Raw genomic sequence first — 17,624 nt, forward strand, 5'->3', positions numbered from 1 at the left:
AAGAACTTTTAGCCTTCATCAGTTTTCTGTCTTTTGTTGTAGTTAACTGTGTGGACATGCAGAATGATGGACAACACCATCTGTTCTTTGACTGATGCAAAGTGGTACTAACCAGATTAGGCACAGTACTTTCTCATTCAAATCTGTCTCCACCATTCTTAAAGATGTCCCATTGTTCCGTGAGTGAGTGAACATACACATAGAGGCTCAAGCACATATTTTCATACCCACAAAATTACACATAAGAAAACACACAAATAAACACACACACACACACACACACACACACACGCACACACACACACACACACCTCTCTTGAACCCAGAAAGGGAAGGGACGAGGCTGGAATGTTGCAACTCTTTTTGTACTACAGGGAGAGGTAGTGGGTCCTCCCTGCTGTCTACCAGCTTCTTAGACACAGCCAGGCTTTTCTGCCCTGGCCTGAACTTGTTTCCCCTCCTAGGGCAGTTTTTATAGCAGACTCACTGATTGTACAGATAAATAGCAACCGCTGCACAAATGAGTTTGACCACACAAGACCAAGTGCTCATGGAAGAGGGCTGGACATGAAGCCTCCTGATAGATCCAAGTTGACCCATCATAGTCTCCTCACTAAACCTGCCCAGATTCTGACACAAAAGACATTGATTGCACTTGCGAATGGAAATCACCATTGTCATTACCCAACAACTTTTGACTGGATTACAGTGCATATGATGTGAAAACCGCCCCACTTATGTCAGTAGGAGGCTACTTAGGTCACCCATAGCACTTTCCTGAAATGCAATATTCTATACAACTATTAGGAGGAGTCTTTCCTAAGACACAGCTATAAATATGATAGAGTGAGCATCAAAATGTCAGGTTCCATGTGTGAGGCCAGTAAGACAAACCAGACATTTCCTGGGAAGTTACTTCTATGCCGTGAAAGAAAAGAATTCTACTTATTAATTTTAAAATAGATCCATTGCTTGATTTTTGTAGGGGACGTTCCTCCTTCCATGCAGTTCCTGCCTCTGATCTATATGACCCCTGCCAAGCAAATGAGACCCAGACCCTTGACCTCACTCACTTGGATCGCTGTGCTACTCCCTAAGTGACTCCCATCATAACACCGCTCCTACCATACTGACACATAGGTGAGTGACATGTGATTTACTCTTCTCCCTCAATGGACTGCAGCTTCTAGCAGAGCAGTAGGGTTTCCTTGGCAGTCATGCAGTGCCTTCCAAGAGGCTAACTCCTCAGAAAGACTTGTGAATGATTACAGAAATGAACTATTGGATGGGATGGGTCTCTTGAATAAGTGAGTAGAGAGTTACATGGGTGTGTGTATGTGTGTGTATGGTTAGATAAGTGGGCATCTTGGCCCTGCTGCTTCAACCTACCTGCTGCTGCTTTGTGCAGAGGTCATAGATCTTCTCATGAGCCTCCTCACAGAGCCTCCTTGCCTCCTTGCAGGATTCTTGTAGTAAAATCTGCTCCCCATGCAGCTTTCTGTTGTTCTTTTTCAACATGCTCACTTTTTCCTTTAGCTGAGTCCATTCACTCAGGAGCTGACAGTAGAGGGTGCTGAAATGTCACCAAAAATGATGAGCTCTACCTCCATCTGCCCCTCCTGCCTCCTAATACCATCCTTCCTGCAAGGTCCCATGTCCCCATCCCCATGAACCCTGGGCAGGAACCGGCATTAGCCATGGCAGCATCACTCAGGTGCAGGCCAAAGCCAGAGAATAGGCAAATTACAGAAAGATTCAAACTACTTCTGAACACGCTGACAGCAAAAGAGATCCATGTACCTATGAAAACTGGATCCCCCACTTCCTCCACACACACCCTGGTGCTTAACTGTTCACCATATTGGGGAAACATGAGCAGGTAGAGGAAAGCCATGCCCTAAGGGGGACAGAGGACCCAATGGGAATACATTCCATCCATGTTTCCCATAGAAACCAGCTCTGTAAGCTCCTGCCAGAGCCACAGAAAACATTCATGGTGCAAACCATGTTTTCTCTCTAGAAGCTCCAGAAGTTGACAGGAAAATGTTGGGAGGGGCTCTCAGACTCTTCACTCTTAGGAGAACTCAGTTTAGGAGGCAGAAGTCTAAGAGCTATAAGGCAGGCTGCTTGCTAAGAGGTAAACAGTCTAGAACCACAGCCCAGCTTTGTTCAAAGGTGAAGAAGGGAAGAAGCTGCTGTGGGATATCTTCTGTATACTGTGAATAAGTGTTACTCCCATTGGTTAATAAATAAGCTGCTTTGGCCTATGGCAAGGCAGGATGGAACCAGGCAGAAAAATCCAGAAGAGACAGAAAAGAAAGTCAGAGGTGGAGGAGATGCCAGCTGCCACCCAAGGAGAAACATGCCAGCAGCTTGGCCATGCAGCAGCCATGTGGCATACATAGATTAATAGAAATGGGTTACTTTAAGATGATAGAGCTAGCTAGCCAGAAACTTAAGCCATTGGCCATACAGTTTGTAAGTACTATAAACCTCTGTGTGTGTCTTTGGGACCATTTGGCTGCAGGAGGTGAATGGGACAGATTCCTCCTGACAGATGCATCAGGCAGGACTGGAAAAACTTCAGACTACCAGAAGGAGTCCTTAACAATTTCAGGGGTCCCATCTAAATTAGGCACTCACCGGTAGGAGTTGGTGTGCTCACTTAGCTCCTTGCACTTGTACGAAGCCTCACAAATTTCCTTGGGGAATTTCTTTACATCTGACATCTCCTTCTTATGCTGTGTTTTCAGCATCTCCAGCTCATATTTCAGCCTGTGGTAGGGCATGGCCCCGGGAGCAAAGAACCCCATGAATACAGGTCTCAGGAACCACATAACTCAAGATTCTGTTTTATACTACCCTAGCCCACTGGATGTCACACCATGAATTCTATACTGGACCTCCTGATGTGCATTAGACTTGCCTTACTGTCCCATGGCCAGGAAAGGCTGGGTGTCAATAGGGAAGGAGTCAGGGCTACATGAGCTCCCTCAGTAGACCTCTAGGAGCAGACTAGCTGGCTAAGAAGGTCTGAGCAGTCTGTGCCACAGATGGGGGTGTATCTTAAATCTGCAATGACATTCCCACTGTCTTGAGAACAGAGATTTTTCTCCTTACAAGGATACCCAGAACTCATGATCTGTATTGCCATGGGGAGGCACTACATTCAGATGTCTTTATAAACACCCAAGAGGATTCCAATGAGGGACCAGGATGAGCACAAAGGCTGAGAGCAGTGATGTTCAATGTGAGGCTCCCTGGCCTCAGCACTTACATCACCAGAAATCTTTGAGACATGTGAATATTCAGACCTACTATGAATCTCTGACTCTCACGATCTGAAAGGACGGACACACACACACACACACTGTAAGGGAGTCTCTCAGAGCCAGTACAGAACACACTCAGACACACAATCCTCAGCACAAGGAGATTTATTAACCTAGCCGTGCAAGCATAGCTTGGGAGCCTGTCTCTTGAGCAGGCGAAGGCTCACAGCAAGCAGCAGGCTTTTTTAACAGTGGGTTTTTAAGTAGAGAAGTTTAAGTCTGTGCTGGGTAAATTGTTGAGCTCTGATGGGACAGGTTAGCCAGTGTAACCAAGTAATGAATTTTGATTGTTGAACTTTGGTGTTTAGTTTCAAGAATGAGTCAGTGTCCACAAAAGGGAATGGACTTTGGGGACTAAATTTAGGAATATAATCTAGTGGTTTATCAAGGGAAAGGGAAGTGAAAAGGGCAAAACCTGCCACTGCCATGTTTGCAATGTTTGGGCCCCTTAGAGAGTACTTCACATACATGAACCCACACACAGGATGTCAAAGAAATGCACGTAGGGAGCATTGCCTCAAAGTATAAGGAACAAGACCAGAGAGTAGCAGGGATGAACTCCAAGCCTTCCAGACACACAGATGGACGACAAGGCCTTTCAGCCTGTTCCCAGAGCAAAAAGCAAAAATAAATAGATAGTCAAATATAAACACTCAAACCAGAGCACCAAGCATCTCCTAAAAGCCGATGTCTATCAAGGCCTCTTGAAATGCATGTTGTGATCTTACACCCTACTGCCCCTCTGTAGATTGTGATTCAGGCCACAGGCTCTGCTTTTTCATTTGGAGGAATCAGAACAGCCTGTGTCCTATCTCACTCCCACAGGCTTCAGTTCTGCCTCTCAAATGCACTCAGGACACAGTAGGGTCAAGACAGTTACCAGAGAAAAGGGCATGATGAATACCTGTTGTTCAACTCATTGTTGTTATAAAGGGCCAGGAGTTCCAGCAGTTCATTCCTCTCATTGGTCATCATCTGTAGCTGAAGGGTCAGTTTATCCACCTGGTTCAGCTGCTTCTCCTGCTCAGTAAGGAAGAAGGGTGTGGATGATGCCTTCCTAGTAGTCCCTGTAGGTACATAAACACAGTGAATTTGTACAGACGAATGGCATAGGGCCAAGAGACCATGTGGAGTCCCAAGAGGAGTCCTGAAGAAGAGGAAATGCATGGCACCCAGTGAAGCCCTCAAAAATCAGAGCATCTATCCTTAAACTGGGGACCATAAGTCATGTGTCTGTCTCCAATCTCTGAGGATAGATATATGCCTCAGGCCTTCCTGCAGCCCCACTGTCCCTGAAAGGCATAAGCAAGGCAGGTCATGTTGGTTTGGAATTGTCAGGTGATACCTGATGTGATGCAAGAAAGTCCTGGATTGCCTGGTGCTTTGTACCTCCCTGCCCGATAACCTGTGTGCAGGACTAAAAGACACTGAATGTCTCAGACCTGGGTACATGGATGGAAAGTTTTGCTCTCTGGTATTTATATCAGATATCCATGAAACCTACAGAAATCCACTGAGAATAAAGTGCAGCAACATGCTACCCTGGTACCTCATTAGTGGTTCTGTGCCTCCTTTGGCATTCTTTGACAGTCAGAATGAACTGAAAAAGGTCCTAGCACAGCACTGCATCCTTGACCATTCCTGGCCCTCTGCCAACTAACCGTCAGAAACCTCCACTTTGGATCTGCTCTTTAGGGACCCAGAGAAGCAGCATAGGCGCATGGCTTCAGATGATTACAGCTACTGAACCCCATTACTAGAAGGTCCAGTTCTGGCCTAACTCCTCCCTAAAAAACCAGAGATCTCTCTTCCAGTCAGTATGCTCAGTCTTGCCAACATGTTGATTGGTGAACCGTATACACACTTAATGAATGCCTCAAGGGCATTTGGCATTGCCACAACACTGGTGATTTCACAAAAGATGCCATGGGTTCTCCAGGATATAATAGAACTTCCAGAGAAGGGACTATAGGGTCACTGCCAACACCTTTATCTATTTGATAACAAACTCTTCCCCAATTCACCAAAAGCCAAGCTGCCCTTTCCAGGAGCCTTCCCTGAGACACAGGGGAAATCCTTCAGCACCTCCTCCTTCCAATCCCGAGATCTCTCTGATTGATTAGAATCTATTTCATTCTAATTCAATAGTTCATCATGTATGGAGGGCAAGACTCATTTTCCAAACTGTGCCCAGGAATGGCTTTTCTCTTCCTGATGATCTCTAACAAGATGAGAAATAAAGGATGCTAAGAAATTAGCTCAGTATAATGGGGAAGGAAGATCAGTTGCACGAGGTGAATAAGCACATCAGAGAAGATCCACGGGGCAGTTACAATGTATGAGGATAGTGGAGGATTATGTGGGTCCTGTCAGAGCAATGATAAGTCACATAGGTAAAGATGAAAGTTTTACCAAAAGCTTCAGGAGAATACATTCCATCCATCATGAGGTTAGCGAACTTGTTATCAGCCACTGAAAGGTGTGACTGAAAATACCTATGAACTGGGCATCCACAGGTGAGCCCTCTGACATCAAGAACAAATACTTACAGGAAGAGTGATGTCCCAGTCCTGCACTCAAGGTAGAGGAAAGATGACTGGCTAGTGAGAGGGCATGAACTCAGAAACCTTAGGGGTCACTGACATGCAGCAATACTTGGTAGCTCCTGCCCTGCTAGTGGTTGTTATTTAAAATGTGAGAACCTCTAGCTCTGGCCAGGGGACATTACTCTCTCTGTTATTAGTGACACACACCAAAAGACATCCAGTGTGTGTGAGTTGCTCGGCTGGTACTGAAACCTCTTTAGTTCCCATGTGCTTCCTTCCCACTCAGAGTGAAAGCAGAGGGCCCTCAACAGAACAGCTGCAGCCTTGACCATCCCTGGCTTTCTGCCAAACTAACCTTGAAAATCCTCAACTTTGTTCTGCTCTTGAAGAACTCAGACGAGCAGGTAGGCCCATTGCTTCTCAGAAACTCTCACCTGCTTAGCCCCACTCCTGGAAGGAACAGCTCAAGCCTTCCTCCTTCAAGAAGCTCCCCATCCCTTTCCCAGGACTCACTGAGCTTTCCCCAGAACCATTTATTTCTTGATGTGTGACATGGAGACTGAAGGTCATCTTCCTTCTGCCTCCCTTTGGTCTCCCTGTGCTCTCCATCCTGTCTCCCAAGAATCCTGTTCAGTCTAGACAGCATGTCTGTAGGTGAAACACGAGACACTGCACAAATGCCCCAATGACAGTTGGCGTTGCCACAACACTGGTGACATCACATGGAATGCCAGGGCTCTCCAGGATACAGTAGAATGTCCATGTGCTGATGTCACCTGGTATAGCTATTTCATCCCTGTTACATACCTCACCCAAAAGTGACTTGAAACCAAGGTGCCATTTTCAGGATCCTCTGGATTCACAATGGAAGCCTCCTTCCAAAGCCAGAAATCTAGGCTTCTGTTTCATTAGAAACTTTATCTAAGTGAAGTTGAAAACTCACTTTGCATGCACTGTCCACGGTTAGATTTTCCCCTCCTTAAGATTAATAATCAACAATTTGAGAAAGAAAGGATGCTTAGAAATGAGGTCAGGATAAAGGGGAGTAGTAGGGATGAGACCTCTGAAGTGAATATTCACCCAGGGAAGATCCTCAGAATTTTAGAGATTTGGGGCTCAAAAAAAGTTACATAGTTAGTTATGAAGATTCCCCCAGTGTTAGTAGAGCTCATCAAGCTATGAGGTTGTTAGTTAGATGGTATCTTAGTGTCATTTGATTTGCATTTCCCTCTTGGCTAAGGATTTTAAGCAATTCCTTAAATGTTTTGGCCATTTAATATTCTTCTATTTTGAATTCTCTGTTTAGATCTGTACCCCATTTTTTAAGTTGGATTATTTGGTATTTTGATGTCTAGTTTCTTGAGTTTTTTTTATATTTTGGAGATCATCCCTCTGTCAGATGTGGGTTTGGTAAAAATCTTTTCCCATTCTGTAGGCTGTCATCTTGTCTTGTTAACTGTCTCTTTTGCCTTACAGAAGCTTCTCAGTTGCAGGAGGTCCCATGTATTAGTTGTTGCTCTCAGTGTCTGTGCTACTTCTCTTCTATCAGGTTCAGTGTAATTGGATTTATATTCAGGTGTTTGATCCATTTGGACTTGAGTTTTGTGCATGGGCACAGATAAAGGATCAATTTGCATTCTAGCATGTGTGAATGCCAGCACCATTTGTCAAAAATGCTTTCTTTTTTTCATTGTATAATTTTAGCTTCTTTGTCAAAAATCAGGTGTTCATATGTCTTTAGATTAAAGTCAGGGTCTTTGATTCAGTTCCATTGATCTATGTGTCTATTTTTATGTCAATACCAAGTTGTTTTTAAATATAGCTCTATAGGAGTCCTTGAGGTCAGGGATGGTGATGCCAGACATTCCTTCATTGTACACGATTTTTTTTAGCTATCCTGGGTTTTGGTTTTCCATTTGAAGTTGAAAATTGTTCTTTGAAGGTCTGTGAAGACTTTTGTTGGGATTTTGATGGGAATTAAATTGAATCTGAAGATTGCCTTTGGTAAGATCGCCATTTTTACTATGTTGATTCTACCTATCCAAGAGCATATGAGAGCTTTCTATTTTCTGATATCTACTTCAATTTCTTTTTTAAAAACTTAAAGTTCTTATCAGATAGGTTGCCCCAATGAATTTTTGTTGTCTTTGGCTATTGTAAAGGTGGATGTTTCTCTGATTTCATTCTCAGGCCATTTATCATTTGTATATAGGAGGGCTACTGATTTTTTTGAGTGTGTTAATCTTGTATCCTGCCACATTACTGAAAGTGTTTATCAGCTGATGGAGTTCCCTGGTGGAATTTTTGGGGTCACATATGTATACTGTCATATCATCTGAAAACAGTGAATGTTTGACTTATTCCTTTCCCATTTGTACCACCTTGTTCTCCTTTTGTTGTCTTATTGCTCTAGCTAGAACTTCAAGTCCAATGTTGATAGATATAGAGACAGTGAGCAGCCTTGTGTTATTTCTAATTTTAGTAGAATCCCTTTGAGTTTCTCTTCATTTAGTTAGATGTTGGCTGTAGGCTTGCTGTATGTTGCCTTTATTTCATTTAGGTATGTTTCTTGTATCTCTGATCACTCCAAGACTTTTATCGTGAAGGGATGTTGAATTTTGTCAAAGGACTTTTCAATATTTAATGAGATGATCATGTGGGTATTTTTTCTTGTAGTTATATATATAGTAAATTCCATTTACAGACTTTCATGTGTTGAAAAGGATATAGAAAAGGTAGGTCAAAGGGTAGATTATTGAATCTACTCTGAAAAGAAAAAAGAGAGGATATAGATATGGTAATATAGAAAGTTATATTTTTGAATCTTCTTTCAGAATGGAACTACTAGTTTTAAATATTTCACATTGGAATGGATTTTTGTATATTGTATATAAATTATGTATATTGATAGAAATTTGAGATTGATTTTGTTAGAAAATACTTCCACATATATTTCTAGTCTTGTCCAATGTATCATGCCTATACAGTTCATTTCACAGTGCAATGCAGTTTTCAGTCCTTGAAAGTTATTGCCAACTATTTAGGATAATAAAGAAATGCAGTTTAGTAGATAGTCATTACAATCAAACCTGTAGTCATATTAGGTCTGTTCTCAAGGTCAAGCAGAAATATATTTTAGATAGACAGGTCATCTTAAAGCACTTCAGAGATCTTCAGAATATGGCATTGAAAAATGATAACATAGATTTTTTCTTCTTTTTTATGAGTCAGAAACATGTAGGCTCCTCACAGTATCCATCTTCTTCAAGAAGACAATGGGCATTGAAGAAAGTCAATATAGTGTTTACTTTATTTGTGGCAAAGTTAGCCACTGGGTAAGAAAGTGACCTTACATCAATGCTGACAGTATGCTGTCCAAAATGGACAAGCAGGACACAAAAAAAAGGACTGATGCACCTTGCAAAGACAAAGTAGAAAGGCCCTTCAGAAAATCCTGCTTTGCAATGAGTCTGACAGATATGCTAGGCCTGTAGGCCAAAGATGGATGTCCCAACGGTGCAGAGAAATCTTGAGTGACTATCCAGGCAACCAGCTGTTTCTGTTATTTCTCACATTTTGTGGAAGTCACTTAGTTATAGTTCCTGTTTACTCAGTTAATATTATTTCCTTCTCAGGTCTCTGAAGGAGTTGAACATTAGATAGTTATAGTTTTCCTTGTTGAAGAAGTTTGGAAAAGAAACTCACTAAAGAGGTGTAAAGTGTATAAGTTTGAAAGACATCAAAAGATAGTTTTTGGTTGGTAATACAAATTAGGATAGAAGGAGAATTAGACACAGTCCTTTGGATTCACGAAGATAGGATAGATAATGGAGTATTTTTTCTGATTTTGTCACGTCCAAATGGACTAGACATTGTTGAATTATTTATTGCCTTTATATATTGTATATAGTTATTGTACTTAGTGTATTTATTGCCTTATATATTGTATATAGTTATTGAACTTATTACATGTAGTTTTTCTTATATTAGTGATAACCCTTTTTTGCTTTAGACAAAAAAAGGGGAAATGTGGTGATATTTTATTGTGCTCTAACAAAGCTTGCCTGAAAATCAGAAGGAGGAGCTAGCCATTAGTTAACTATAGAGGTCTGGATATCTGGACAGACAGAAAAGAAGTGATAGAGCTGGGCAAATAGAGAGTGTGATAAGGTGGGGTGAGAGAGGTACTTACTCTCTTTTGGTGGAGTATTTCATAGGGTTAAGAAGTATTGGCTGGGGGTGGAGAGATGACTCAGGAGTGAAGAACAGTGACTGCTCTTCCAGAGGACCCAGGTTCAATTCCCAGCACCCACCTGGCAGCTGACAACTGTCTGTAGCTCTAGTTCCAGGAGACCTTTGCACAGACACACACAGGCAAAACACCAATGTACATAAAATAAATAGAAAGAAAGAGCTGGGCGGTGGTGGTGCACATCTTTAATCCCAGAACCCAGGAGGCAGAGGCAGACAGATGTCTGTGAGTTTGAGGCCAGCCTGAGCATTCAGGAGACAGAGGCAGGTGGATCTCTGTGAGTTCGAGGCTAGCCTGGTCTCCAAAGCGAGGTCCAGGAAAGGCGCAAAGCTACACACAGAAACACTGTCTTGAAAAACAGAGAGAGAGAGAGAGAGAGAGAGAGAGAGAGAGAGAGAGAGAGAGAGAGAGAGAGAGAGAAGAAAGAAAGAAAGAAAGAAAGAAAGAAAGAAGGAAAGAGAGAGAGAGAGAAAGAAAGAAAGAAAGAAAGAAAGAAAGAAAGAAAGAAAGAAAGAAAGAAAGAAAGAAAGAAAGAAAGAAAGAAAGAAAGAAAGGTAGAACTATTGGCTTCCTACTCTGCATCTTTGATTTTTCAGCTTTTGCCCCAATATCTGACTTTGGGTGATCGCCTGCAGCTTCAAGTGACCATGTTCAGGACTGACTGTGAACATACCTATCTGTCCTGAACCAGACAGTTGGTAGAGGCAGCCTTTGGTGGAAGACAAAGCCTACTAAGCCTTTGTCTCAGTACAGAAAATAAAAAGGAAGCCAGAAGTTGGCCATTTGTATTACTTATCAGTTCCCCTTTATGTATCTGCCTCTCAGGGAAGACTGTGTAATCCTTTTTCCCTCAAATTAATGAGTTTATTGAGGTTAATACAGGAGTATAGGTATGGGATTACTTATGGGAATATGAATAACTCTAATGTGTGGCATCACAAAGGCTTACATTAGAATGGGTGACTCATAAAGACTGGAACTCTGAATGTGTCGGCATGACTTGTTTGCAGCTGAATGAGACAGAGGGTCTCATTTCTTCAGTTCTCCTTAGTTACCACCTATTTAACCTTGGGAGTGGAAGGGCCTTGTTAATCCTGTAAGTTTCAGCCTTCCCAGCCATGGTTTAATTGCTGAGTATTATGAACCTTCATAGAACTTTCTGAGACTTAAGGAAATAGTCCTACCCAGGGAAGAACACACCAGTTGGATACTCACTATCAAATGGTCAGTCCTGAAAACATATGCTAGCTATACAGAATGATTGGTTTACATTTAGGAAATATAAAAATATGGATATATATATATATATATATATCTTAATGCACATATATATGTATATGCATGTAGCAACAATTAATGAAAATAGATGTCATAAATTAGAAGCACAGCAAAGAATAGTGTAGTGAGGGCCTGGAAGGATGAGAAAGAAGAGAAAATAATGCAGTTATAGTCTCAAAAATAATAGAAAATTATTGCATAAAAAGGAAAATTGTTAGACAACATTTCATCCTTTCCTTAAAAATGTTAGTTGTTTCTACAAGTTCACATTCTCCCTTAGAGCTCTGCAAAGGCACTGAAGGCAAACACCAGTCCTGAAGTTCCTGGCGAATCAACCATTTTATGTTGGACCTCTTCTGTAAGCACAGCCCAGTGCTCTATCATGCCCAGTGAATTGGCTGCCAAGCACTACTTCTCTCATGTATATTTTATCAGGAAAAACCCATCCTTCCTTCATCATCTTCCAGTGGGTGTGTGAGACCTCTGCTTGTGATAACCAAGCATCCACAATGCTTCCTGTGAGCCAGTACATCAGGAAATAATTTCTTTCAGGTATCAGTAGATTACATAGCCTGTATTTCAAGGAGGTTTAAGTAAGTGCATGACCTACTTTCCCACTTCTATTGCACTCAGATTGATCTTATCTGTTCTCATAGCCTACAATGCCATGAGCCAAGCTTTGACAGGAGGTTTCATTGATCTTTTGAAAGTCTTTTCTAATTCAAGTAGTTGAGAGACGGAATACTCCCTGACAAAGACAGGCTCTTTTTGCAGGCAATTTTAAGGCTCTCAAAAGAAAGTTCTAGCATGGATTTTCCTTTTCTCTGTATAAAAGGTTGAATCTAAGTGGCATCTTCTGTCACCATTATTCCCAACAGAGAATTACATTCTAATTGTATACAAGTGTACTGAATTTTGGCCTAAGGAATTTTAACAAATGCAGCAGTTTCTTATATGATCTTGATTTTTTTATGTTCCATAAAACTTCTAACTTATGATTAACTCTATTTTCTAGCCTTTTTTTTTTACATCTTTGCACTTCCATTTAGAAAATTCTATGGATTTTACCTCTTAACAAAAATTCATTTAGTCAGAAAACCTTTTTGTGTACTTCATGGGAGAGAACTAATATACATTGAATATCTCAACTCATTGAATTCATTATGTGTAAATTGCATTTGTCATATAAAGAAACAAACTTAGATGGTGTGTTTGCAAGTTACTAAAGTATAAATTTGTTAGATGTTGATTTTGGGCTTGTTTTAAGCACAAATCGCATTTTTAAACAAACATTCTTTTACAAAAGATTTTTAGTGTCACAGTGTCAGAGATCTAAGGAATGTCACATTTTATCAAGTGTTGTGGAAGAAGGGATTACAAAGACTTGGGGTGGGGAAATATGGAGAATGAAACCCACAGAGAAAAGTTTTTATTTGTATGATGTAATTAATATTTACTAAGGCACTGTACAAACTCAGGGAGGCAAAAGTGGTTATAATATCCTGGATGAATAAGGGAAGAGCAAGAAGAAGGAGAAATAGAAGAGGAAGAGTAGTAGTTGTAGAAGATAGATCCAAGGTTGGCTGGATTGATAGGGGTAGATAGATGGATGGATTGATAGATAGAGATAGGTGATGGAAAGTTAAATAGATGATAGATAGATAGATTGATAGATAGATAGATAGATAGATAGATGTGTACATACGTACCTACATACTTATATACAGTTTTTCAGTCTATACAATACAGTACTTACTGAGTCCACCAAAGAGAGAGTGTCCCCAGAACATTTGTCCTTTTTTCTATATTGGTCAAAGAACTAGATCTGGGTGAAGAACTCAGAGCATTGGGCTCAGCAGCACAAGGACACCCCATTAAATAATTAGTCTGGAATCTTTTAAGTAAAGTGGAGATGCAGCAACTTGATGTAATGAAATGTAGAAGTGCCTGCAATTGAAAGATCAGAATGAGATGGTTCATTCTAGAATGTTAATCAAGAAAAGTCAGAATAAGGAAAATTAAATATAGGAGGAAGTCTGACAATGTGTGAGAAAAGTCTTTATTTGTTAATGCTTGAGTGATTGGCATTACACATCATCCTTGAAATTTAAAATATAATACAATGGGATCATTCTTTGAGAAATCATTTCCACACTTGATGTAATATTTTCTATTAAGTTCAACTCTCTGAAATCTTGTAAGAAAAACAAACATTATGGATCATGTTTCTGTTAAAAGAAGTAGGAAAGAATTACCGAAGCAGATTTTGGGTTAGTCCAAGCTTCTTGGTAGGAAGTGTTACTCCTATGTTATTTTTGAGACTTGATTTTTCCTAAAAATATCAGCCCAAGTCAAGATTTGAAGTTATATCAGGCCACAACAAGATGCATTATAACGCCATTTATATTATGCTATGTCCATATTCATTGGTTACTCAGATGAGAGCTTGGATCATATGGTGAATGGCACATCCTGGCGTGCATGTATTGAGCATAGTTCGTGTTTTAAATGAAATGTATATAATCCACACAGTTGGTACTCAGGAGGTCAACTTATATCTGTAGATTAAGTCTGTGAGTCCAAGATTTTCTTTTCTTTTCTTTCTTTCTTTCTTTCTTTCTTTCTTTCTTTCTTTCTTTCTTTCTTTCTTTCTTTCTTTCTTTCTTTCTTTCTTTCTTTTTTTCTTTTTTTTTTTTTTTTTTTTTTTTTTTGGTTTTTCGAGACAGGGTTTCTCTGTGTAGCGTTGAGCCATTCCTGGAATTCACTTGGTAGTCCAGGCTGGCCTCAAACTTACAGACATCCACCTTGGACTGCCTCCCGAGTGCTGGGATTAAAGCCTGCAACACCACTGCCCGGCCTGGCTGAGACATTAGTATTCTAAAACATGCAATAACCACAAAGGCTATTTAACTTCTGAAGTGCCTTGGAAATTTTGATCCTTGTAGGAATGTTATATTGGGAAAAGTATGTGATGATTGCTGAAACTGGTTTAATGCTGAAACCTGAACTGTCCACAGGGGCCTGCACAGCACAAATGACCAATAGCCTTAGACCAGGGAAGTGCACGGGGCACAAAGGACAGACTCTCAAAGGCACAATGCCAAGAAGAAACATGGCATTTCAATGACTCACCCTGGAACCTTCCTTGGTGCTTTTTCACTGGTTATTTCCAGTGAACTCACTCACCTGCATGGCAGAGTAACTTCAATTTTGCCTTTTCCCATGAATTACTCTGGACAAGCAGTTTCTTCAAGCTGGACACACAGCAACCCTCTTCCCATCAAGAATTCTTTCCACTACAGTGAGCTTTTATTAAGAGTGTCATTCATTTGAAACAAAATTCAGCTCAAATTTTTCACAATGCACTTTAATAATAATATTTTCTAACTTTCAGAACCACAAGAAAACCCTCTAAGGTAGAAATCCATGAGTTGATCATGGAAAGTACCAGGGAAGGGACAATGAGATGCCCAGTTGGGTGGAAGGAAAGAGTTTACTCCTCCTAATTTGTTCATTGACCTCTATATAAACAGAATGACAGAATGGCATGATGTGTTGTGTATGTTCATTCTCTGTCATATGTATGTATGTATTTCTCCCTCTCAAAATAAGCAAATGGATATATTTTACTGTTTTAAATTTGATCGGTAGATTTCCATACACTCGTCATATGAAATAATTAATTTTTAAAATAATGAAAAAATCAATGCAGCTCACAAATGTTTGTAACTCCAGTTCTAGAGGAATCGACACCCTCACACAGGCATGCATTAAGGAAAAATACCAATGCATGTAAATTAGTGAATATACAATTAAATTTTTGTATTTGATAGTGTTGTCAGGAGCCCCAGAAGCATCCCACAGAACTAACTAACCTAGGCTCATAGTGAACCACCAACCAGGTAGCTTACATGGGACTGACCTAGGCACTCTGCATATATTTCACTGTTGTATAACTTGGTCTTCTGGTGAGACTCCTAACAGTGGGAGCACAGCTTGTCTCTAATTCCTGCTTTTGGACCCCATTCCTCCTACTGAATTGCTACATCCAGCCTTAATAGAAGAGGTCATGCCTAGTCCCACCACAACTTGATATAACATGGCAGACAGATATTCACAGGAGGCCTGCCCATTTCTGAAGAGAAGAAAGAGGAGGAATGGGTCTGGATCAGGAAGAGTGGAGGTGGGTGGAGGATTGAGAGGAGAGGATGGAGGTGAAATTTTGGTTAGGATGTAAAAACAAAAATAAACAAATAAATAAAAACATTCATTACAAAAGAAGGAAGAATATTGATGTTTATCATATTTAAATTTGAGATACTAAAAAATGTCCCTCAAGGGACATTACCACTTACTCTAACTTTATAATGTGCTTGTAGTTTTACAGGGATAGTTAAATCATGCTAGGCATAATTTTGAGCTGGTCTAATACATAATGTGTTTGTCTTGTACTTGGAATAATTATATCATGTTTAGGGATTATTATGACCTGGTTATTTTCCATTTGGAAATTAATTATGATATAAAAAGATATAATTGTGTGTCAAGTTGACATGGGGTGAAGTTGTGATGGCTCTTTTTGGTTGTGAAATTTACTGCATCTGCAATTAAGCAAAACCCAAATATTGAGGGGCACACCTGTGAGGTATTTTTGCTTAATTTGAAGAGAGAAGATACACATGTAATCAGATCTTTGCATAAGGAAGACATTCCTTTAATCTAGATATTGATGGAGAAAGAAACGCCTTCACCTCAGATGTTTTAAAGCCCAAAAACCCCACCTGTAATCAGCCAGGCCTTGTGCTGGAAGCCCATATAAAGAAATGGAAGAAGGGAGTTTTTGCTCTTTAGCTGCTTGGTCTCACCTTGCTAGCAAGTTCATTCCGTCACTGGCATTGGAGCCAACTTCTTTGGGATTCCAGACTATACTACTGATGGGTGAGACATCAAGTGTAGTGGACTGAGAAACTGCTGGATTCTTGGACTTTGTCATCATAGCCAGCCAATGTTCAAATAGCTGGAGCACAGCCTCTAAGTCATTCTAAACAATAGCCTCTGTATATATAGAAATTCATTCAATAAGTTGTTATCCCAATGGAACCATGACCAATGCACCAGCCAGGTAGAGAACTTTTAGAGTAGTTTGGGTCTCACAACAGCTTTATCTCAGTTATAAATCCACACGGTCACATTCCCTTAATCTGTGTTTTAGGTGATGATTTGATGCTGGCCTACTAGGTTTCTATACCTTCTGGGCGAGAAAGTAAAATAACACAAGTCTGAAATTTCTCAAACGGAACACACAGTAATCTAATTAAATGAGTAATTATATGAGATGGAGAGATTCTAGTTTAAGTGAGAAATGAAAAACCAGATGTCTTAACTTCAGTGGGGTAAGACCTGGCACCTCTCCCACACACACAGGAAGATCAGAGGACAGTAGGTTCTTTTTACCCTTGATGTGAGAGCTCCAGTCTGGAGACCCAGGGGATAACTTTCTTTACACATTAAATCTCTGCCTCACTGTCAGTCTCAGGATTCAGATCTATTCCAGAGGAGCTTCACCAAAGTAAATCAGTCTCTGGAAGAACTTTCTCAATAGAATCTGAGATCTGCTGTGGTAAAAGAGCAGCTTCAACCACTTCTCTCCTTTTTTAGTTTTGCACAGAATCACTCTGCACCAGAGACATGTGGTCCCTGACACAGACTCCATCCACTCCACCTAGTCATGAGGTTCCTCCCAACATTGCTTATCAGGACCATCAAGAGGGATTCCTCATCCTACCTCCACCCCCAGGAGGGTCTTCTCAATTTTTATTACATCAGACTGGCTTAATAGGTGTTGTCAGCCTAGAAGAGATCTAGCAAATCTGTTCTAATCTGACAGTCAGTGACTGGGGCAGGATCCTGAACCTATGAGAGCCCTGAAATGGATGTGTGTTAGCCTAAAACAATAAGCATGCCTGTCCTTACAGTTTTCAATAAACTTCAGTCTTTGTTGGGGAGTGATCCAATCCACCTAATACAGCACACAGGGCTGGGAGGACAAGGGTCTATTATAGGGACTGTGGAGATGGCTCATCCATTAAGAACATTTATTCCTGTCTCAGAAGACTCACAGGACAGACAGCTAACAATCCTTTTTAACTTAAAATGCAGGTGGAATCTGCCCTCACCTGGCCTTTGTGGGAATTGCATGTATGTAGTGGCAAAACA

At 40.7% G+C, this 17,624-nt stretch overlaps 1 protein-coding gene across 26 annotated transcripts in view; it reads left to right on the forward strand.

The window, feature by feature from the left end:
* LOC143269220 (uncharacterized) overlaps nucleotides 1–17,624 on the forward strand; it is a 304,878-nt gene that overhangs the window by 117,982 nt on the left and 169,272 nt on the right. For 17 of the 26 annotated variants that reach the window (XR_013045633.1, XR_013045634.1, XR_013045635.1 and 14 more), the window contains one exon: nucleotides 986–1,140. The exons of 8 other annotated variants lie outside the window; for them this stretch is intronic. The gene's annotated coding sequence lies outside the window, so the exon portion shown is untranslated. Of the gene's footprint in view, nucleotides 1–965; nucleotides 1,141–17,624 lie in introns of those variants that run through there. One more of the 26 variants, XR_013045648.1, reaches the window with a different exon arrangement.

The sequence above is a fragment of the Peromyscus maniculatus genome, chromosome 18, assembly GCF_049852395.1.
Source record: "Peromyscus maniculatus bairdii isolate BWxNUB_F1_BW_parent chromosome 18, HU_Pman_BW_mat_3.1, whole genome shotgun sequence".
Taxonomy (NCBI): Eukaryota; Metazoa; Chordata; class Mammalia; order Rodentia; family Cricetidae; genus Peromyscus; species Peromyscus maniculatus.